Raw genomic sequence first — 23,425 nt, 5'->3', positions numbered from 1 at the left:
AACCTGCCCCAGCAATACCACAGCCACCCAGGTTCACCTCCATACCTTATGAAATACACCAAGCCTACACCCAGCTGCCACCAAACCACCCACACATTCAGGCCGAAGCACTGCCTAATGCGCAACCACAAGGGGCCCAGCAGAACACCTTGTACGGAGGCCAAATGTCCACACCTAATGAAGTGGCGATTGGAACGGTAGCACCCTACCGAGGGGTCAGTGTCATGGGAGGAAACCCCTTCATGTTCCCAGGTACTAATACGTATCCTGATTAGGACAGCCCACAGAAAGCTCTTGCATGCCCAGTCCTGTCCATGACTACCCACCCTGATGAGATGAGGAACCCTTGGTGGGCGCTGAGATTGGTAATAAGCAATTCATCTTTATGGTCGACACAGGTGCCACTAAATCATGCATCAGTGATGGAAACATCCTGCTCTTACCTACATAGTAGAGGTAGCTATCAAAATAGGAGGGAAAGTGATGCGTGCACCCTTACTATACTCAGAAGCCTCCCCCCATAAATCTGTTGGGATGGGATTTGTTGAGCGAGCTGAATATGACCATTTCCTTTACGGACAGCAGGGTGGTATGCACCACCCCAGGTGTGTGTGTCTTAAAAGCAATGGTCATCATTCAGGCCCGAGGAGGAGAGGTGGTGCTCTGCGGAAACCCCTTAGACCTGGACATGTTTGTCTATGGAATAATAGTATTGCTTGATGCAATACCCCAGATTGGCAAGGGTTGTTGGCGGGTTCCCTCAGATTTTATCTTTCACCCTGTGGTAACACCAGAGCTTGTTGCAGGTACAATACTGTTCCTAGATTTGCAGGGCATGGTTGTGTTGGCCAAAATGATTGTTATGTGTGGGACAGATACCCATGGGTGCCAATGGCAGACAGTGCTGTGTATTGACCCAATGGTGCCCCTTAAGGAAGTGACAGATGAAGTGTTGTTTGAGGACAGGGTTGACGATGGAGAGATTGTGTTAGCAATTTGCATACCCTGCGAGATCATGGTGCAGTATCGTAAGGTGCAATGTACCTTGATGGCCCATATCGCTCCACCCCGTCACAAAGATTGATCTGGAGCAGGTCCCCGAGAGATTATGGACAACCAATGCCCATGATGTAGGGGTCTTGCAGGGAGTAGAGCCTGTGCGAATAACACTCAAGCCAAGCGCATTGCTGCCCAGAGCGAAGCAATATCCACTATCTAAAGAGGCAGAGGACGGAATGCGTGACACCATTACGGCCCTCCTGTATCAGGGAATAAAAGTACCTTCCACCTATCCATGCAACATAGCTATCTATCCAATTGAAAAGGCAAAAGGGAGTTAGAGAATGATTCAGGACCGTTGCCCCCTAAATCCCATTGTCCAGGCAGACTTTCCTGGTGTTCCAAACCCCACAATGATACTGTGCAGTATTCCCAAGAGGTGACCTATTTCACTATGGTGGATCTTAAAAATGCCTTTTTCTCCATACCCCTGCATCACGATTCGCAGTACCTCACTGCATTTACGCATGGGGGAATGCATTTCAAGCACACACGATTACCTCAGGGGGACTGTGAGTACTCCAGCATCTTCAACAGGATTTTACATGCTGGTTTAGGGAATATCCAAGTACCCAGTAACATCATTCTATATGTTGGCGATTTGCTGGTGTGAGGCAACAGTGAACAGCAGTGCAGGAAGGATTCCATCACCCTCATGTAGCTACTGGCATACAAAGGGTACAAGGTAGTTAAGGCGAAGCTGAAATATTGCCTCCAAGAAGTACTCTATTTGGGCCAGTTGATATTTGTTCACAGGAAAAGAATTATACCTGATTGTGCCTCCTCAGTGCACAGCACTCCCCAGCCCAAAACTGTCAAAGAGATGCAACCCGTTTTAGGGTTGTGCAATTACTGTAGGGCATGCATTCTAGCTTATGCGGTGTGCACCAGGCTCCTGTTACAGGGCCTTAAAGTTATCTCCACCGCCCCAGTGCTGGCCACCCCTGATTACACACAAGAGTTTTATCTACTCACCCATTCAAATGGCCAGTTGATGACTGCAACACTGACGCACAAGAGCATGATGGGCCATAAACTATTGGCCTACTACAGCGGATTGCTAGATTCTGTGATCCAGGACCAGTTCCCATGCAAACAAGCGCTTGCTGCAGCTACATCCGCAATTGAGAAAAGCTACACAATTGTTATGGGGTGCTCTGTAACACTGTACATGGAACAAGCAGTCTTCACCATTTTGGAGCTTTCCAAATCAACATTAACTACACAGCGGGCATCCGTGTATGAGATCATACTGTCCAGCCTGAACATTCATATAGTGAGGTGCAAAACTCTAAATCCTGCCACCTTTTTGACAGAACAGTGCACAGAAGAAGACCTTGCAACGCATGACTGTGTATCCTTTGAGGGGGAGGATGATGAGAGCTCGAAGGCAAGGGACAGCCCACTCGAGGGGGGGTTGCTTTTCGTTGACAGGTCAGCAACTATTGATCAGGGTACAGGGATAGGGCATAATGGGGTGGCAGAAGTACACCTAGTGGGTGGGGACTATGAGATAATAGTGCAAAAGAGATTAGCCATGCACTATTCGGCCTAAGCAGTAGAATTTATAGCACTCATTAGATGCTTCTGGCGTCTCAACCGTGTCGCGTCACTATCTATTCTGATTCAGCCTACATCACCACCACATTGCACGCAGTTCTGCCATGGTGGAAGAGGAGGGGATTTAGAAGGACTGACGGGTCCCAGGTACAACATGCAGCACTGTTAGATAAACTAATTGATGCACTATCCCAACCATCCTTGACAGCGGTGGTGAAATGCACCCTTCATACTAATGTTACAGATGAGGTTTCACTCGGTAACGCTGCCACAGACGTGGCAGCCAAGGAAGCTGCATATTTACTGGTGCCGAGTGTTTCTGAGTACCCAGTGGTAACGCAGGCAGGGAACAACTGCCAGACTCCTACAATGGCACAACTCATTAGTTGCAGGGACGAGCCCCACAGGAGGAGAAATACTTGTTTTTAAAAAGGGGATGCAAGCAGTCTCCTAGAGATTTATTGTGGTGACAAGAAACATCGGGCAATGCAGTTATGCCACAAGAGTTGCTGCAGGTTGCCTTCGACCAGCTGCATCATCCATCCCATGTGTCAAAACAGCATACTGCTGCAGACATACAGGAGGACTGGTTTGTCCCAAATCTGCAGGAGGCAGTAACTAAAATGAAGGTTAGCTGTATTATGTGTCAGCCTTACAGTATTGTTCTTACCCTAAGAACAACACGAGGTACACTGCTCCACCCAACTGGACCATTTCACGAGTTACATATATCTACTGCGCGGACATGGGCAAAAGGTGTAACGGATCACGCTACCTGATAGCTATTGTGTGTCTTTTCTCACGGTGGGTGGAGGCTGGTCTTTATGCACACCCTGATGCAATATGTGCAGCCAAATCTTTGGTCAGAGAGGTTTTGTCTTGATGGGGCATGTGCAATGTAATAAGGTCCGATAACGGCACGCACTTCTTCAATTAGCTTTTTTAAAGAAATCACTGCATTATTGGGCATCAAGCATCAGATGTGCACAATTTACCACCTCCAGGCCAACATAGGGGTCGATTCATGGAAATAATGTGCGCCGAAAATTCCCGCGCAGAGGTGCCAAAACGTGCGAATCGCAGTAAAAGTGCGAAAATCGCAGTAAAAGTGCAAAAATCACAGGGAAACCAGCGCACATCGATTCATGGATGTCCGTGCGCGAGAAAAACATTGGATGTGCGCTAAAAATGTGCGCCGCGCACGCCGGCGCACATGTCATCCAACAGCGTGCGCCACGGCCACTGGAAATCGCAGATAGCGCGGCGCACATCACAAAAGTAGGCGGAACACGGGGCGTAACACTCGGAATGGGGAACAATGCGTGAAAATATGGGCGTCACGGGGGAAGTACAGGAGGCAAGTGCGCGGAACGCCCACACGCTCGCCTACAATCCGTATTCATGGAATCGAATAGGGCAAACCAGCGCACGGTCAAAGAGGCGCACAGGGCCAAACAAGTACGCTACAAGAAAGCAGGCGGTAGCGCCCCTGCGACTGAAAAAAATGTGCGCCAAAATGTGCGCTAACAAAAAGCACCCATATACAGCCATGATGAATGGGCCATACAGTGGCCCTCTAGGACAAATGAGGTGCAAAGGGGTACCGACAAACACGGACACCCGCTGTGTGAAAAATAGCGTGTGTTCCTGGGTGCGCGGGACGTTCCACACGCTATTGGCCTGGGTACGTGTACTTCGGAGTGCGCGGGAAGTTCCACACGCGATTAGCCTGGGTGCGTGTACTACGGGGTGCGCGGGAAGTTCCACACGCGATAGGCCTGGGTACGTGTACTTCGGGGTGCGCGGGAAGTTCCACACGCGATTGGCCTGGGTATGTGTATTCCGGGGTGTGCGGGAAGATTCACACGCGATTGGCCTGGGTACGTGTATTCCGAGGTGCGCGGGAAGATTCACACGCGATTTCAGCAGGGAACATGTATTTCGGTGGTGCCGGGGAATGCTACACGTGATTTGGCCATGTGGGTCCAACCAGGTGTTCCCTCTACACCCTCCACGGCCCCTGCAGGCAGCCCACACCACAGGGGACTACCCTGCACCCCTGCTCATGTCCCACAGGCAACCCATCCACCATGGCCATGCCCACCAGCCAACCCACATGTCACCTTGCACTACTGATCACCAACACATGTCTCCCATCACCCCCACCCCCCAGCAGTGCAGGGGCAGCCTCCACCAGGCCCCCACTCATGTCTCCCTGCACCCCCACCCCCCAGCAGTGCAGGGGCACCCTCCACCAGGCCCCCACTCATGTCTCCCACCACCCCCACCCCCCAGCCACCAGGGGCAGCCTCCACCAGGCCCCCACACATGTCTCCCATCACCCCCACCCCCCAGCCACCAGGGGCAGCCTCCACCAGGCCCCCACTCATGTCTCCCACCACCCCCACCCCCAGCCACCAGGGGCAGCCTCCACCAGGCCCCCACACATGTCTCCCATCACCCCCACCCCCCAGCCACCAGGGGCAGCCTCCACCAGGCCCCCACTCATGTCTCCCACCACCCCCAACCCGCAGCAGTGCAGGGGCACCCTCCACCAGGCCCCCACTCATGTCTCCCACCACTCCCACCCCCCAGCAGTGCAGGGGCACCCTCCACCAGGCCCCCACTCATGTCTCCCACCACCCCACCCCCCAGCCACCAGGGGCAGCCTCCACCAGGTCCCCACACATGTCTCCCATCACCCCCACCCCCCAGCCACCAGGGGCAGCCTCCACCAGGCCCCCACACATGTCCCCCACCACCCCCACCCCCAGCAGTGCAGGGGCAGCCTCCACCAGGCCCCCACTCATGTCTCCCACCACCCCCACCCCCCAGCCACCAGGGGCAGCCTCCACCAGGCCCCCACACATGTCTCCCATCACCCCCACCCCCCAGCCACCAGGGGCAGCCTCCACCAGGCCCCCACTCATGTCTCCCACCACCCACACCCCCCAGCCACCAGGGGCAGCCTCCACCAGGCCCCCACTCATGTCCCCCTGGACCCCCATTCCCCAGCCACCAGGGGCAGCCTCCACCAGGCCCCCACTCATGTCCCCCTGCACCCCCACCCCCGCAGCAGTGCAGGGGCAGCCTCCACCAGGCCCCCACTCATGTCTCCCTGCACCCCCACCCCCCAGCAGTGCAGGGGCACCCTCCACCAGCCCCCCACTCATGTCTCCCACCACCCCCACCCCCCAGCCACCAGGGGCAGCCTCCACCAGGCCCCCACACATGTCTCCCATCACCCTCACCCCCCAGCCACCAGGGGCAGCCTCCACCAAGCCCCCACTCATGTCTCCCACCACCCCCACCCCCCAGCAGTGCATGGGCAACCTCCACCAGGCCCCCAATCATGTCTCCCAACTCCCCCACCCCCCAGCCACCAGGGGCAGCCTCCACCAGGCCCCCACTCATGTCTCCCTGCACCCCACCCCCCAGCCACCAGGGGCAGCCTACACCAGGCCCCCACACATGTCCCCCTGCACCCCCACCCCCCAGCCACCAGGGGCACCCTCCACCAGGCCCCCACTCATGTCTCCCACCACCCCCACCCCCCAGCCACCAGGCCCCCACTCATGTCCCCCTGCACCCCCACCCCACAGCCACCAGGGGCAGCCTCCACCAGGCCCCCACTCATGTCTCCCACCACCCCCACCCCCCAGCCACCAGGGGCAGCCTCCACCAGGCCCCCACTCATGTCTCCCACCACCCCCACCCCCCAGCCACCAGGGGCAGCCTCCACCAGGCCCCCACACATGTCTCCCATCACCCCCACCCCCAGCCACCAGGGGCAGCCTCCACCAGGCCCCCACTCATGTCTCCCACCACCCCCACCCCCCAGCAGTGCAGGGGCACCCTCAACCAGTCCCCCACTCATGTCTAACACCACCCCCACCCCCCAGCCACCAGGGGCAGCCTCCACCAGGCCCCCACTCATGTCTCCCTGCACCCCCACCCCCCAGCCACCAGGGGCAGCCTCCACCAGGCCCCCACACATGTCCCTCTGCGCCCCCACCCCTCAGCCACCAGGGGCTCCCTCCACCAGGCCCCCACTCATGTCTCCTACCACCCCCACCCCCCAGCCACCAGGGGCAGCCTCCACCAGGCCCCCACTCATGTCTCCCACCACCCCCACCCCCCAGCCACCAGGGGCAGCCTCCACCAGGCCCCCACTCATGTCTCCCACCACCCCAAACCCCCAGCCACCAGGGGCAGCCTCCACCAGGCCCCCACTCATGTCTCCCCCCACCCCCACCCCCCAGCCACCAGAGGCAGCCTCCACCAGGCCCCCACTCATGTCTCCCACCACCCCCACCCCCAGCCACCAGGGGCACCCTCCACCAGGCCCCCACTCATGTCCTCTATCACCTCCATCCCCCAGCCGTGCGATTGGCCTGGGTACGTGTACTTCGGGGTGCGCGGGAAGTTCCACACGCAATTGGCCTGGGTACGTGTACTACGGGGTGCGCGGGAAGTTCCACATGCGATTGGCCTGGGTACGTGTACTTCGGGGTGCGCGGGAAGTTCCACACGCGATTGGCCTGGGTACGTGTACTACGGGGTGCGCGGGAAGTTCCACACGCGATTGGCCTGGGTACGTGTACTTCGGGGTGCGCGGGAAGTTCCACACGCGATTGGCCTGGGTACGTGTACTACGGGGTGCGCGGGAAGTTCCACACGCGATTGGCCTGGGTATATGTACTTCAGGGTGCACGGGAAGTTCCACATGCGATTGGCCTGGGTACGTGTATTTCGGGGTGCACGGGAAGTTCCACACGCGACTGGGCCTGTGAGAGTGGGGTACGTGTATTCCAGGGGTGGGCGGGAATATTTACTCGTGACTGGGCCTGGGAGAGCGTGTTACGTGTATTCCTGGGGTGGGCGGGAAGAATCACACGTTCGCCTACGACGTGCCGAAAAATAAATGGTCCAATCCTGAAACACGTACGCCAGCATGAAGCATGCGTACGTCGACCCGCGCAGCATAAAAGTGCGCGCAAACAACAAACAAGCTCAGATGCCAGGATGAATATACCGTTCCTAGCAGCAGTGGCCGTGGGTTACCAAAGGAGGAGGAGGAGGATAGTGAGGGCCAGAATTTTCACTCCCAGAACCAGCCTTTTTGGGATGCCTGATGACCAGGTGTATGCGAGGTACAGGTTTCCACCACACATAATACTGGACCTGGTCAGTGAGTGGGAGGATGACCTCACATCACCCACCCTGTGCTCCCAAGCACTCAGCCCCCTGGAGAAGGTCCTCAATGTACTGCACTTCTTGGCCACAGGATCATTTCAGTGGACAAGTGCCATAGTGGGTGGGGTGTCACAGGCCACGCAGTCACGCTGCCTACACCAGGTCTTGAACATCATCACTGCACGCCCATCAGTCCGTAGGCACATATACCTGCCCAGGACACCTGCAGAAAGGCAGGCTGCCACCCTCGATTTCTACGGTGTGGCACAATTCCCAAAAGTGCTAGATGCCATTGACTGCACCCATGTGGCACTACGTCCCCCCAGGGCATCTGAGCACATCTATAGGAACCGCAAGCACTGGCATTCCATCAACGTGCAGGTAGTATGTAATGCCAAGGGAATCATCACCTCAGTATATGCCAACTATCCAGGGTCCACCCACGACAGCTTCATTTACCGAATGTCTACCCTAAGCCGGGACCTAGAAGCTGGGCGGCATGGCGATACATGGCTGCTTGGTGAGTATGAATGCCACTGCACATGCATGCATGTCAGATGCAGAGTTATCTCACTACCCCACTAATGATACCCATCACCTCCTCACCAGGGGACAGTGCCTACCCTCTGAGCACCCACATGATGACGCCAATTCGGAACCCCATCACGCCTCCAGAGGTAAGATACAACACAGCCCATATTGCAACCCGGGGCATAGTGGAGCGCACATTCGGAGTGCTCAAGTCACGCTTTCGCTCCCTTGACCATTCTGGCGGGCAGCTGTTATATGCACCCCCAGTAGTGTGCAGGATCATAGTGGCAGCATGTGTCCTGCACAATGTTGCAACACGCCGGGGCCTGGCTGTGGACATGGTGGTGCCCCCACATCCCCAACCACATGCACGCCCGCTGCGCATGTGAGGGGAGAGGGCACGGGGTGAGGCAGCCCGTACACAGCTGGTGGCTAATTACTTCACATAGAAATCACACCCCAGTGGAGTGCACACAACCCTGGTACATACCATCTGATAAGCAATGATGACTCGACCTGACAATTAAGACGAACAAAGGGACAGTCAACTGTCAGAACCATAGCAACCTGAGATTGTTCATGTGGAAGTGTCACAATGTGTGCATCCCTACCTACACAAACACCACCAATGCAGTGTCATCAAAAGACACTTCCATGCTGCAGAAATGAATACCCACTTGCAAAATACTACATGAAAACAGTGCCATGTCACCCAACCCCTCCCCGGCACGGCCACCCAACACACCATGGCATGTCATGCAATGTGAGAGAAAACAAATGAATCCCCACAACATGCCCCAAGTGTCACCAGCTACAGTGTCCCTAATGGAAACATGTCCACACATGAAATGCTCACAGTAATGCAGGACCTACAACACACATTACCAAATACTTACCAAGAATACCAATCACCTACACAACCTCCAACCTACCTTAAACATGACATTACAGACTTAAAAATTTGCTAGCCTCACTACCTGATGATGCCAGCCCTCCGAACACTTCCAAGTATACAGTGTTAGCGCCACGCAAGAGTGTAGGTGCACTGCTTACAACATGGACTCCAGTTCCAAGGTGGACCGCATTGTGAAGACATGAGGAATGGACCTGCAAATTAGGAGGATGAGATGGATGCAGAGGCACATATCAATACACCATGCAGTGTACAATACAACAACAATATGCACTATGAATGTACACACAGTATTGACTACAGACTGCCCACACATCGAATGGGAGTCCAATGTCACCATGTACGTCAATGTCACTTGGGCACACCCTTTGCAAGCCCATGGAAACGGGAAGCAGGAGGGGTGTGTGTCATGAAAACCCAAGCATCTGAACCAAATTCATGACAAGCCTGCATGCGCCCAGCCACAATGCAGCGTATGCCCACGGGAGCCACACAAGGCAACACACTGTCCCAAAAACAAAAAAAAAAGAAAAAATCAAAAATGGCCATTAATGGGCCCGGGGGGGGGGGGGTGGGAGAGGCCACCCAGGAGGTCTGAGGACAGGGTGCACACCAAAACCCACCTGTGTGGATCTTGCGAAAAAAAAACACCTCCATGGGCTCATGGCCTACACGGCTACCCTATTGTGGGAGTATCACTGCTGTCACTCTCCTCACCCTCTGCAGCTGCATCAGGAGGTGGTGGCACTATGGGAGGCAGCCCACGCAAAGCCCTAGTCTGTTCCTCCATGGCTGCAAGCATGCGGGTGTGGTAGGTCTCGTTCTGGAGGATAAGTGTGCGGAGGTCCCCATGCAACAACTCACGGGATGCCCGGACCTCCGCCCTAGTTGCCTGCATCTCAGCTGAGAGCGTACGTGTGAGACGCTCCAGCTGCTGTTCTGTCCTTCTGTTTGTCGAAGCCTCAAGCTCAACAAGAGTTGTCCTGAGGTGTAGGAGTTCCACCCTCAGGGCTTCCCTGTGGCCCTGGGACTCTATGGAAATGGCTTCCTGCAGAGTCGCCAGTGCCGCCCGCCTGTCCCTGTCGGACGCCAACATGTCCTCCCTGAGTGACTGGCAGATGGAGTCGGTTGTCTGCTGTAGTCGCTCCATCAGCCTTTCGGGGGGACAATGGAAGTGGCCACCCTATCCATGGCCTGAGCCATCATCTCTGATGATGCTGCCTGTTGGGTTGCCATACCGTATATGGATTGCTCCCATGCGGTATTGCCAGGTGGCTGACGGCCACCACGTCGGCGGGCACCACACCTGTCTGGGGCAAGGCGAACTGCGCCTTGCTGTGCCGGCACTGCTAGAGGCTGCAGGACTGCATTCCCCCTCTGATCTGCTGGCCCAGGAACAGGATCAGATGTCGCGGAGTGTGACCCTGCATCCGTAACCACCAAAGGCTTACCTGCCAACACTGACATCCCCATTGAGGGTTCTAACCCTAGTGCAGGTGGGTCGGACAGAACAGAATCCCTCCCAGGAACACTCACCTGCGACGGCACATAGGTCTCATCATCCGAATCGACACCTGAATACAGCTCGGGGGAGGTGCAGCCAGAGACACCCCTTGAGAGCACGACCTGCAGCAGTTGTGGGTTCTCACCCACCACCACACCACGTCCCTCACTGGTGGTCGGTCGGCCCTCAGACCCCTCCTGGTACTGCACCATCTCCACAACCCCAGCAGTATCAAGTGCGTCATCCCCTGCAAAAACATAAAAGAAAACAAATGGAAACAGGCATTAGCACTATGGCACACAATTAGGGCTGAGAGGCTACAGAAACAGTACTTGATTGACACATGTCCCACATGACTAAAACCCTCCCATGCATGCACTGTCACTGCGTGTGAAGGGGAGGCAGATGGCACACATTGATGACACCAAGATGGAAGATTAACACATTTGCTGCATGTTGCCTAGCAGTGGCATCACACATTGGCCAGTGATTGGCAGGTCAAATACACATGACATCACACAGATGGCATGTACCCTAGCCATGAAGTGAAGAGGGAGAGGAGGTCACCAATTGTTCATTCAGTCCAGTTTGCTAATGTAATTGACTTTTTCATTGAAATGGTTCAAATGTTTAACCTGCAGCTGCCAGTCCAAAATGGTCCTATAGCACAGGGACATGTCTAAACAAATCATGTCCAGGAAACTAAGCCAGTCCACTGTACCATAGCCATGTCAGACATGTGACAATAGGACTGGGAAATCCCGAGTAAAAGTGGTGGTATGCAAACAATCTGCCAGAATAAACAGAGGTAAATAAGCAACAATGTTGTGGCAAGATGACGCTCCAAGGGCAACTGGCGTGGTGTTGGGCTGGATGTCTAATGTTGGCAGAAGGGATGCTGCTATACCCAAATGCTGGTGCGCAGAATGTATAGGAAGAGGCACATGGGTGACCCAAACCACTCAGGCACACACACCCTCACCTGGCACCCAAACAGAAGCCCTCCCACACACACCATGCACATGGATGACACACACATGCATGTGCACTCACCGGACAATGCCTCGTAATCTGCCAGTTCTCCCACACCTTGGATCTGTTCCTCTGTGACGTAGGTCCCAGCAACCTGCTCATGTGGAGTGAGTTCTATGTCGTCTGCTGGAGACCCACCTCCAGTAACTAGAGTTGCGGCATGACTTGAGGCCAGCTTATTCTTTGCCCTGCGCTTCAGGTCATTCCAGCGCTTGTAGCATTCAGTAGCTGTGCGCCTCACGATTCCGAGGGCACTTATGATGTCCGCAATGGTCTGCCAGTGTGCCTGACGTTGTGCAGGTGTAGTCTTGGATCCTGCAACAATCACCATTTCGCGGTCATGTGCGGACACATACTCTACAAGTGCATTCAGTTCGGCCTCATTGAAGCTGGGCTTCCTTGACGGGCCGTACTGTGTAGCCGTGTCTGGGGCATCAGCCTCTACTGGATGAGCACTCTTCATCTTCCGCTTGGAAGGTGGTGGGGATCCTGAGTGTCCTACGTCGCTCTCGACACTAGGGGAAGGAGCCCCGGTGGACTCTGTACTAGGAGTATGGGATTGCACACTCAGCATGGGAGTTGGTGCAGGCATTAGCTCAAGTGTGATGGTGTCAGGGGGAATGTCAGCATGATGGACTTGGACCAACACTGTCCTGGCTGGGTGTGTGAGAGGTGGGGTGGATGGAGCCGCAGCTGCCCCTGCAGCCTCCCCAGCCTGCCTACGCGGGGCAGCAGATGACCTAGCTGCCCCTGATCCACGTGGCCTGATGACACCAACGTTCACTGGCGCACGTGGCCTAGACCTGCTGACCTGGAAGTCAGCCATGGAGTCACTCTGTGCCAGGTCTGGTTCCACAGTGGGCTGGTCCAACAAGGGCTGAGCATGGATGGTGTCAGCCACGTTAACCTCAACCAGGGGGGGGCATGGGTGTCCCTGACTGCTCCTCCACACATAGGGGGCTAGGGGCACCCTGCAAGTCACGGCCACTTTCCCCTACCAGATCCACCACGGCCACCACTTGGGGCTCGGCCACCTTTGCCACCCTTACGGCTTATTCGCCTCCCAGCCATGGCACTGATGTTATTGTGCGTATGGGAGTCGATGTGAACTATTGTCCCGGGCAATTGGGGGTCAAAGGGGTTGGGTACCAGATGGTTATCGTACCCTAGTGCTCTAGCAAGGCTGTATGTCACCCCTGGGGAAAGATGTCGGGTCACGCAACGCACAGGCATCCCAAAAAAGGGAAGTAAGGTGCACGCAACCTCTCCTAGACCACGTGTGTGGAAAAATAAACCTGCACTACGCTGTGGCACCCAGAAACACAAGAATTAACGTATGCGTGTCACACGCAGCCTAGAATGACCTCTGAAGGGGTACGCGACACACGGGGCAAGCACAGATGTTAAATACGTGCGCGACTCACCGTCTGTCAGGAGCAAAAGCGTGAAAAATATGCGCGTGTACGCGTTGGCAACACCCCCGCCAAAAGAAGAATTGTACGCTGTCTGAGGAGACAGGACAACAGTAGAAGGGAACGCTGTTTGAGGAAATAGGCCCAGGAAAAAGAGGAAAAGAGAAAAAGCTGTCAGAGGTAACAGGGAGTACGAATTGGAAACGACGTGAAGTAAATCGCGTGTGAACCGACAAGAAGTACAGATTTCACCCACTCGCTCTCCACGAAAAGCACGTACAAAGAAATGCGTTCTACACGTACCTTTTATACACACGTCACAGACGCGCATACGCGATGAGCCCATTTCCACCAATTACGCGCTTTGACTCTCGGACGTGTATCTCTTTTTTTTTACACGCGCCATTCTCTACGGCCATGCGCGTGACGTCACAGCTGCGCATGGTGGCCTTTGGGCCAATGAAATCGCATATGCGAGCACACGTGGTGAAACTGCACGTCCGAGTGTCATCACGTGTAATCGGAGGGAAGTGAGCGTACACGCGATTGGCCTGGGCACGTGTATTTCTGGGGTGCGCAGGAAGTTTCACACGCGATTGGTGGAAATCCACATGTGCTCTGTCATCACGTGTAATGAGGGAAACACCCGCGCGCGTCACGTCACAGACGCGCTTACGCACTAAGGGCCTTTGGTCCAATGAAATCACGTATGCGTGCAGACGCGCTTACGCGCTAAGGGCCTTTCCTCGAATTACACGCAGACGTGCAGGACTTTTCACGTGCCAAGTCACTCCGTATCAAGCTGGCCACGCGTAAGCACACGGAAGACCACGCTCCTGCCCAGAAAGCCGATTTACTGCCCCCCAGAGCCCCGAGCACGCTCCCACCTGCCATCTGCTGCTGCCTGCTTCCCACGTGCCCTGCCATTTGCTGCCTGCACATCACCCAGGGGTGCTGTTGCTGTGACCACCCCTGCTGGAACTGAAGACTCCCGACTAGGATTCCATCGCTCCACAGCCCAGGACCCAGTTGCCCACCCACTCCTGCCTCTGGGGTTGTCATGTCGGGCACTGCAACATCTGGCACCACTGACAACCCCCGGCCAGAGAGGCAGAGGGGCACCAGCTTCAGTGCCAGGGAAGTTGGTGTCCTGGTGGAGCAAGTCCTGGGGCAGTATGATGCCCTCTACGGAAGGTTGCGCGCCAACAAGGAAGGACAGACTCGGATCTGGACGGACATCGTGACTGCCATCAACGCGGAGGGGGTGGCAGTCCGCGACTTCCAACATGTCAAGAAGCGCTGGGAGGACTTCAGGTCCAGGACCCTGAACCAGGCCCGGCGCCTCTTGAAGGCAGCGGATGCTAAGGGGCGCCGGGGCCACTTGTCGGAAGATCAGATGAGGGTCCTGGAACGCATATCCCCAGCGCGCCACGTCCAGGTCCTTGAGAGGCAGACCCGTCTGGAGTCGAGCGGTAAGTGTACATGCATCATGATTGTAAGCTGTGCGTGTGGTGATGTGCTAGTAGTGTGCCGGTTGCACATCTGTTTGTATGGGGTCGAGTATGGGTGGGGGTATACAGGACCGTGAGGCTAACACATGCGAGTGCCGTCATGTGTGAGACATGGATGGTGCTTGTGTGTGTAGGCTTGCATGCCAAATGCAGTTGTGTGGGCACACATGTTTGGATGAATAGTATGTAAGTAGGCATGTTCGTGATGTCACGCATGTATGTTGTTTTCAGCTGCATGTATCAGCACTGTGTACATGTGCATGTGTGTGTATTTGACAAGGGTGCAACAGTGATGCAACATGGATGCATGTGACAGTGGGATGTGGAAGCCTGATTGGCAGATGTGACATGGATGCCCATCGGAACACTGCGACAGTTGGCTGAGGTGTACACATGCATGCAAGTGTGGTGGTGTGCGTGCATGTGTAGTGCACTCCCTGTGTTGCATGTGATGTCTGGCTCACCTTTGCCCGCTCATGCTGTTGTATGTGTATGGATGGTGCTGGCAGTTGCGATGTGGCTGTGGTATGGCTCATGTGTGCATGTAGAAATGACATGTGTGTTGCCAATTGTGATGCCATGTCTGAGGTTTGCCAATGCCACTCACGTGCAACTGTCATGTGTGTATGTGTCCATTGTACAGTGCCCTGATGCCTGTGTTTTATTTCTCCCTGTCTGCAGCGTCAACTGATGAAGAGGGCGGAGAAGGTGCTGTGGAGCACAGCGGCGGGGATGGCACTGCGAGCCGGAGACGCAAGGCCCGGCTCCCCTCCCAGGTTGTGATCTCGTCGGGGAGTGAGGAGTCCGGTGCCGCGTCCCAGGCCGCAGCTGCCGGGGGGAGGTCCAAGAGGCGGAGGTCGGAGTTGGACTCCTCGGCAGCAGAAGGGGCCGCTGGGACCCCACAGGGCCCAACGGGGGAAGATGGCACGGAGTCATCCAGGTTGGTGGGGGTTTGGTGGAGGAGGAGGCTGTGCAAGCAACAGAGACGGGGTCTGGAGGTGAGGATTCCACTGGTGCTAGTGGTGCAGTGCAGGACCAGGGACAGGAGGCAGCACAGGTCGCCGCGGAGGTGCCTGTGTGCAATCCTGTCCCTGATCCTGTCACTGCATCATCTTGCACCAGCAGGGATGCCTACGTCCAGACCCGTTTTCAGGCAGGGGATGAGCTCACGACAACTGGCCTTCCTCTGCCTGCGGACGTGGCTATCCGGGTCCGGGTTGAGCCTGTCCTGACTGGCGTGGCGGTGCATCAACGGGCCATGCGAGGTGACCTGCAGTCTTTTCATGAGGAGAGTGCACGTCATCTCGAATGGCTCTTTGACCGCGTCGGCCTACTGGGACAGGCCACCCAGGCCGGATTCCTCCGTTTGATGGGGCTTGCTCCGACCCCCTCCTCAACTGAACCCCCTATGCGCCAGTCGTCCTCCGTGCCATCTTCCCACCCATCAGTCACCTGAGTGCCCTGTGGAGCTGCCTCTGACGGTGCGGCCAGGCTGGTGGAGGAGGCATCCCTGCCGCAGTCGGGAGTCGGACGTCCAGCAGGGGTGGCCACATCAACGACTGCACCCCAGCCGGCGGAGGATGTGCAGGCAGCAGGAGGCAGTGCACGGGCAGAGGCGCAGCAGCAACGTGGTGGGAGCCATGATGGCTCGGGGCCTTCGACATCGGAGGGGCAGGCATCGGCCGGAGGGCAGGAGGACCCAGGACGGGAAGTGCCTTCCGTGTGGCAGCGGTTGGGCCACACCATAGATGCCGAGCGGCAGCGGGCGGAAGAGGCACGGCTCACGATGGTCAGGGCGGAGAATTCCATGCGGAGGGCCCTGAGGCGGGAACATGTGGACGGCCTCGGGGCCATGGAGGAGGACCGCCTCCGGGACATTGATCAGGAGTTAGATGATGCCCTGGCCCGGAACATCCTGAAGTGAGCCGTCGGACTAGCCTGCTGCCCTTGTAAATAGTTATGTAGTTAGTGTTAGGTTTCCTTTGGTTTTGCATTTCTTTTTGGACCTTTTGGACAATGGGCCACATTTTTGTATATAGTTATTTTTTTAGGTAGTGTTATTAGATAGGTTTCATTTCTTCGGTTGGGATCATGGACCCTGAATTCTTTATCTGTATATAGTTGACTTTTGGATTTTATTTTTTTTTTATGATTTCCCCATGGAGCAATGGTTTTCGATTTTAATTTTCCATTGGATTTACTTTTGTGGACTCTGACTTTGGACACCTTTCGTTTGCATTATGATTTGTGGTTTTGCATTATTTCACGTACCTGCTTATTCTTTTTTTTAGAAATTTCCATGATTGTTTGTTTATTTTTGATTCAATTTATGTTCCGTTTAATACATATTTTTTCTTCAAACTTCAATGTGTAGTATCATCTCATTAGTTTCATGCATATCATGATATGGGTTTTGACATTCTCTGACACCCATTGGGTCTATGTGAGGGACATGTGTTCATTTCCAAACTTGCAATTGGGGTTATATCATGATTTTGCCATTTCTAAGTGGGTGGATGCAATACTCAGGTGGGTGTTTGGCATTTGGAGGCTGACCATAAGGGCCAGGGATCTAGATTGTGGTGACATGTTGGCTGGGGGACATGAGTGGGGGCCTGGTGGAGGCTGCCCCTGCACTGCTGGGGGGTGGGGTGATGGGAGACATGAGTGGGGGCCTGGTGGAGGCTGGCCCTGCACTGCTGGGGGGTGGGGGTGCAGGGAGACATGAGTGGGGGCCTGGTGGAGGCTGCCCCTGCACTGCTGGGGGGTGGGGGTGATGGGAGACATGGGTGGGGGTCTGGTGGAGGCTGGCCCTGGGGGTTGGGGGTGGTGGGAGACATGGGTGGGGGCCTGGTGGAGGCTGCCCCTGGTGGCTGGGGGGTGGGGGTGCAGGGAGACATGGGTGGGGGCCTGGTGGAGGCTGGCCCTGGTGGCTGGGGGGTGGGGGTGGTGGGAGACATGGGTGGGGGCCTGGTGGAGGCTGCCCCTGGTGGCTGGGGGATGGGGGTGGTGGGAGACATGGGTGGGGGCCTGGTGGAGGCTGCCCCTGGTGGCTGGGGGGAGGGGGTGCAGGGAGACATGGGTGGGGGCCTGGTGCAGGCTGCCCCTGCACTGCTGGGGGGTGGGGGTGCAGGGATACATGGGTGGGGGCCTGGTGGAGGCTGCCCCTACACTGCTGGGGGTGGGGGTGCAGGGAGACATGGGTGGGGGCCTGGTGGATGCTGCCCCTGCACTGCTGGGGGGTGGGGGTGATGGGAGACATGGGTGGGGGCCTGGTGGAGGCTGCCCCTGGTGGCTGGGGGGTGGGGGTGGTGGGAGACATGGTGGGTGCCTGGTGGAGGCTGCCCCTGCACTGCTGGGGGGTGGGGTGATGGGAGACATGGGTGGGGGCCTGGTGGAGGCTGCCCCTGGGGGTGGGGGTGGTGGGAGACATGGGTGGGGGCCTGGTGGAGGCTGCCCCTGGTGGCTGGGGGTGGGGGTGCAGGGAGACATGGGTGGGGGCCTGGTGGAGGCTGGCCCTGGTGGCTGGGGGGTGGGGGTGGTGGGAGACATGGGTGGGGGCCTGGTGGAGGCTGCCCCTGGTGGCTGGGGGGTGGGGGTGGTGGGAGACATGGGTGGGGGCCTGGTGGAGGCTGCTCTTGGTGGCTGGGGGGTGGGGGTGCAGGGAGACATGGGTGGGTCCTGGTGGAGGCTGCCCCTGGTGGCTGGGGGGTGGGGGTGGTGGGAGACATGGGTGGGGGCCTGGTGGAGGCTGCCCCTGCACTGCTGGGGGGTGGGGGTGCAGGGAGACATGGGTGGGGGCCTGGTGGAGGCTGCCCCTGCACTGCTGGGGGGTGGGGGTGCAGGGAGACATGGGTGGGGGCCTTGTGGAGGCTGCCCCTGCACTGCTGGGGGGTGGGGGTGCAGGGAGACATGGGTGGGGGCCTGGTGGAGGCTGCCCCTGGTGGCTGGGGGTGCAGGGGGACATGCGTTGGTGGGCAGTAGTGCAAGGTGACATGTGGGTTGGCTGGGGGGCATGGCCATGGTGGATGGGGTGCCTGCAGGACATGTGCAGGGTAGGCCCCTGTGGTGTGGGCCACCTGCAGGGGCTGTGGAGGGTGTAGAGGGAAAACCTGGGAGGACCCACACCTGGGAGGACCCACCTGGGAGAATTCACGTGTGGTGCTCCCCGCGCACCCCTGTAATACACGTACCCTGATGGAATCGCGTGTGATACTTCCTGCGCACCCCTGAAATACACGTACCCTGCTGCTTTTGCGTGTGATACTTCCTGCGCACCCCTGGAATACACGTACCCTGATGGAATCGCGTGTGATACTTCCCGCGCACCCCTGTAATACACGTACGCTGCTGATTTTGCGTGTGATACTTCCTGCGCACCCCTGAAATACACGTACCCTGCTGCTTTTGCGTGTGATACTTCCCGTACACCCCTGGAATACACATACCCTGCTGCTTTTGCGTGTGATACTTCCCACGCACCCCTGAAATACACGTACCCTGCTGCTTTTGCATGTGTTACTTCCCACACACCCCTGATGCACATGTACACAGGACAATCGAGTGTGGAACTTCCCGCGAACCACTGAAATACACGTTCCCCGCTTGGCGTTTGCTGTTTGCCAGCCCTGTGAACTGGTCCAGGCTTAGCGCAGCCCTTTGCGATGATTTGGGGACTTTGAAGGCTTTTCCTTGCGCGAGGGCGTTCTTGGGGGCGTAACTGGCGCTGCTGCAGGGTCGCTGCGCCACTCTGCGCCACGGCTGCTTTCGGAGCCTAGAATACATGAATACGCTGTGCGATGAAAAGGATTTTTTCGCACGCGGCTGGCGCAGTGTATCGCACAGGGACACTGTGCGCCAGCCACGTGCGCCATTTTTGTGCGAATTTCTATGAATTACCCTGATAGTTGTGGAGAGGATCAGGCCAACAGAGTTGTGGAAAGGATCAATGGTCTTCTGAAGATTGAACTTTCTAAGCTTTGGACCACCATAAAGAAGAATTGCGTGCACTGCTTGCCTCTTGTTTTGTTCAGCATGTGCACACAGCCCTGTAAGGATCATCGTTTATCGTCCCATGAGTTTGTAACAGGGCACCGCATGCACATGCCTCTATCTCCAATCAGGAGAGCATCTGATGTATTTCTCAAAATATCGCACCACCAAAGACTGAAGAGACGACCAGCTCTGCATCTGATACTCCACCCACGTTGCCGCCTTTTCAGCTTTGTCCTGGCAACCACGTCTTTGTAAAGAACTTTGTCCGCCGGTGGAGCAACTCCTCTTGTGGGTGCATTTATCTGATATTCCCAAGGCACCCCAGGCCACACTCCCTGCCCAAACTCAGTAAAGTGCTAAACAGTATGAGTTAAGTGCCTGCCAGTAAAAACTCTTCTCCTGGTAACCTGGTAAAAATTCTAGAGAACCACGTGCAGCTGCAGAGAGACTGCTGTGGTCTCCCCGATGTGTTTCTAATGTTATTTAAAAAAATAAAAAAAGGTTTTCAATGAGCCTACCTCTGTGATAAATAAAAATGATGCTACGCATTGTTTGCACTGAGATCTCTCTCTCCCTCCCTCTCCATTGTTTCCCCTTGCAAAGGATGTACATGGGTCCAACAACTCCATCTATAAAAAGCAACGTTCTCATTTTCAGAAAGATTTTCTTCAAACTGTGTTTTACCTCACGTACTGTGTAATTCATTGTGTAGCTGGTATATTTGCTATTTCTATGTTTGGACTAAGAATTCAATTATGGCGTAGTGTTATATTGAATGGTGATATAAAAAAGAGGGATAGTAAGTGCAACTAGTATTACCGGATCATTTACTAATGGCTCATGACACTTTCTTTCCGAGTGTTTTTCATTTTGGTGGGTCGAAATGTTTTAAAAGACTTGGGTTTGCCACAATTGGAGATGTGTACCATTCATAGTTAAGTAATAGTTGGTATGCAGGCCTGAGCTCAGTGGGGAAAACAAATGTTAATGGAAGTTATTACCTGTGTTCCTTGATTCCATATGCGTCGGGAGCCCCCAAGGTATCAATGCTGCAGCAAATATCTGATTATGGAGGCTCAATGTTTACTCCATTTTACATTGTGGAGGCTGCGAAGCACCTTCCAGACATGAATAGTACGCCTATAAGCGGCACACCCTGTTCAACTGCAATGTGTCCAAAACCCCAAGAGTGTTCAGCCCATGCAAAGACAGAATCTAAAGTTGGAAGGTGTCAGGTTCATGGCAAACAGATGGCAAGAAACTACAATGAACTGCATGGCAGGAGGACTAGTAGGATTCGGAGAAGAAGTAATAGATAAAGTGAACAGTGTATGCCACGAGTACTTGAATGAGCAAGTGGCAAAACTCACATGGATCGAGGCAATGGAGAAACCAGTGAAAGTGCAAAATTAGGAAGATTATGAACTGTGCTTTTACAGCAAAGGGAGCGTCCTTGTGGGGGCTGATAGCAGGTGCAACAAAACATTATACATTCCAGATCTCATGAAAGGGACAGTTGCTGTGATGGATAACTATTAGGTGTGCGGAGAGCAAGCATTTCAGCACCTCCCGACATCATAGAGGAGCACCTGCTAGCTGGCCTCGTTGCACTCAGGGCTCCTGGTGGTCCCTCAAGAACATTTGATAGTGGGACCAGGTAGCTTGTCAATTCCAACAACAATACCAGGGTCAGGCATCCTCACCAGAGTGCTACTGCAGAAGCCTATAATTCACATCTTACAGAGAAGGAGAAAAGAATATGATTTTGGAGGAGGAGAATATTGAATTATCTATTGTAAGATTCCTCACAATTACTAAAAGAAATACAAATCAATATCGTCTCTACAGCAAAGAAGAAGCATTTTTTACATTGCTTTTGCTACCAGGGGTGCAGGCTGCCGTGAGTGCCCAAAGGCTCCAGATTGTGCAGTGGGAAGTGATCCAGCTGGCCAATGACACAGAACAAGGCCTCAAGGTGATCAAGATGGAAATGCACGCAATCAGGCTGATGACGCTGCAGAATAGATACGTGCTACACCTCCTCACAGCCATGGAAGGTGGGGTCTGTAAATACATTGGTGATTCATGTTGCATCTATGCACCCCTAATGATGCAGAAAATGGTTCTCTTAACAACATAATAGGGGCCCTGCACGTTCTTGGCACTCATATGCAAACAGAAGCTGGCATACAAGAAACAAATTGGTATGACAGCCTTTTTTCTTGGGCACCATCGGGATGGGGGCTATCGTGAAGATGTTGGTTCCTTTGATCATGTTCATATTGGTACTATTCTGCACCTGCCAAATGGGACTTCAATGCTGTGCCAAAGTAGTGCCTAGCAGCGCAATGATGATAGTTTCAATTGAGGTAGAGGCAGTAGTGTATTTAGGCATTCTGCTGCCCTAGACCCAACAAGGTGCTTGCCGCCCTCCCCCGACACACACACACTTTAACACTCTCCTTTTCCAGATTCTGCCCATTCTTTGGCTCCATGTAGAGAGCTTGCGAGACACAGCAGTGCCGTAGTCTGGCAAGATCTCGCAGCAAAGCGCGGATTCCCACACGAAGTGGCAAAGGAGGATTACAAAGGCGCCAGTGACACAGAGCAGGCAGCTCCCAGCGCTCCTCTCCATTGAAGGACATCAAGACTGCCACAGAGCCTGAAGTGCAACCCTGAGGCTCTAGGCACTGCTTATCCTACAGCTGTAGCTATTGTACACTCAGTGGACTCATTTACCAGCTATGCCTGTTATTGTAAAAGAAGAGTAAAGAAAGCCTGTTGGTACAAGATACTGTGTAACCGATTACTATACAACACTCCACCTCTTTTTCAACCCCTTTATGTTGTAGGTTTTCTGACAACAAGTTTTATCTTTTTATTTGCTAATGCACCAGCTCTCTGTAAACTATATTTTCTCCCAGATTTTGGCAGGAAATTATATTGCATGAAAGTCAATGTTTTTGCACAAACACACACTTTTAACTGTTAGTCAACCACTGTGGATGCACAGGCAGACTGGTTGGTTGAATTAGCAGATGGGTGAGACCATGTGAGCAGTAACGCCACAGCAAGGCTGTAACTATTGTTACTGAACATAACACATCTTTAATAGCTCCTTTCACATACACAATTACACACAATTCACTCTGTTTTTACCTCCTGCAACTCCATGAATTTTTAAAAGTTGTTGTTACCACTATTTAGATAGTACATTGTAGTGACCATAGCCCCTGGGGTAGGGGCCAAATCCTAGCATTCAAATTCTATACAGCAATTTTACAAGGATCACACAATTATATGGGGGGAAGCTGGGATTATAATATGGTTTTCCTAGTTCCACATTTCTTATCTCTTTCTAGAACAGATCAATCGTTCATTTATGAATTGGAAATACAAGAATAATAACGCACATTAAGGGCCCGATTCATGGAATTATTTGCAGGGAAAATTGGGGACTTGTGTGCCAAACCGCACACAAGTCCCATTTCAGCGATTCATGGAATTGAATGCACGGGACTTTACCTGCACTTGTGTGGAGTTCGTGCAGGCTTGGCACGTCTCTGCGAGCCGTAGATTGCCTTGCGCGAGGCACCACACAGAGAGTGGGCGTGGCTTGCGTAGAGGGCTGGGAAGGGGGCGGAACACCAAAAATGGGGAAGAACATGCAAAAAATTGGTTGTTACGAGGCCATTGCATGCGCACAATTGCG

Source organism: Ambystoma mexicanum, chromosome 3p, assembly GCF_040938575.1.
Source record: "Ambystoma mexicanum isolate Mex_15411 chromosome 3p, UKY_AmexF1_1, whole genome shotgun sequence".
Taxonomy (NCBI): Eukaryota; Metazoa; Chordata; class Amphibia; order Caudata; family Ambystomatidae; genus Ambystoma; species Ambystoma mexicanum.
This window is presented reverse-complemented; position numbering follows the sequence as displayed.